Here is a 1,200-nt window from a genome sequence, read left to right as displayed (position 1 = left end):
TTCTGAATCATCACTGACCGAGAAGCTAGACTTTGGCCGGGCAGACGACCATCTGAGCAGCTGTGGAGAGATTAGCAGGGACACAGCCCTCGGTCCTCTGACTCGCTTCTCTTCACTGGTCTTCATTCTCTCTGGGCGAGAAAAAGGCACGGATCTCCCCTCCGGGAGAGGAAGCCAAGCCAGCCTGTCCGCGGGTTGCGAGCAGCCACAAACCCGCCACCGGCTGCGTCAGCCCGGCCGGCGGGGGACCGCGGCTCTCGGACGCCTTGGCCCCGGGTCACTGCTGGGGGCGTTTCGCGGCGACATTCCCGAGACGCGGAACCGGAGGGCCCGCCCGGGGACCAGGGAGCTCAGCACCGGGGCAGCAGCGCCAATTCCGTGTTTAAAAACGTAACTTCCCTCCCTCCCTCCCCATTCCGCACGTCTAGCCTTTCCTTTCCGTGTCATCCCCCTGCGACGATTCAACCCCAGGTGTCCATGTCACACACCCTGACACTGGGGCGATGTGGACAAGATGCCGTCAGCGAATATGCAGTACAGACACCAAGTGGTGGGAGAAAGTGTTTGGGGCGAAAACTGCGTGGACCCGGGAACCGGGCACGTAGGAGTCCTTCCCCGGGGCCTCAGTTTCCCCAACAATGTGCCGCGGGGCTCTGGTGGGGGCTGGTCTCCCAGGTCTCCACCTCAGTCCCCTCCACCGCCCCCGCCACAGCCGCGGCCAATGGCCCCGCGTCGCCTCCGGGGAGAACGCGGCGGGGGCCCAACCCTGCCGCGCGGGACGGAGCCACTCCCCACCGCTCGCCGCCATCTTTACCTGTCCCGTTAGCAAGGGGGACGCCACGAGGAGACGGCACCCGAGTCCGCCGCCGCTGCCGTCCCGGGCAAGTTCATGGCCGAACCCCCGTCTTTGGCTGCCACCGTTTTCCTCTTACGCCGCCGCCGCCGCCGCCACCGCCAAGGCCAAAGTCTCCGCCTTCCCGGCCTTGCGCCGCCGCCACGTCCGCAAACCTGCGGTGCGTCATCGCGTCCAGTGGGCGGAGGTGGGACGGGGTGGGGGGAGGCGGAGGGCGGGGGCGTAGCAGCCTGCTCCGAACCCGGTCTCCAACTGCCATGCTGGCACGCAGGCGCAGGGACGCCGCGGCCCCGCCCCACTCGCCCCTGCTGCAGGGCTCCGCCCCATCCATCCCCGCTGCAGGCCCC

The 1,200-nt window shown here is 68.1% G+C and overlaps 1 protein-coding gene across 1 annotated transcript in view; it reads right to left on the bottom strand.

Moving 5' to 3' along the window:
- LYSMD3 (LysM domain containing 3) overlaps positions 1-951 on the bottom strand; it is a 7,859-nt gene extending 6,908 nt beyond the window's left edge. The window contains exon 1 of the mRNA XM_006081220.3: positions 815-951. The gene's annotated coding sequence lies outside the window, so the exon portion shown is untranslated. The remainder of the gene's footprint in view (positions 1-814) is intronic.
- Positions 952-1,200: the final 249 nt, after the last annotated feature.

The sequence above is a fragment of the Myotis lucifugus genome, unplaced genomic scaffold, assembly GCF_000147115.1.
Source record: "Myotis lucifugus unplaced genomic scaffold, Myoluc2.0 scaffold_0, whole genome shotgun sequence".
NCBI lineage: Eukaryota > Metazoa > Chordata > Mammalia > Chiroptera > Vespertilionidae > Myotis > Myotis lucifugus.
This window is presented reverse-complemented; position numbering and strand designations above follow the sequence as displayed.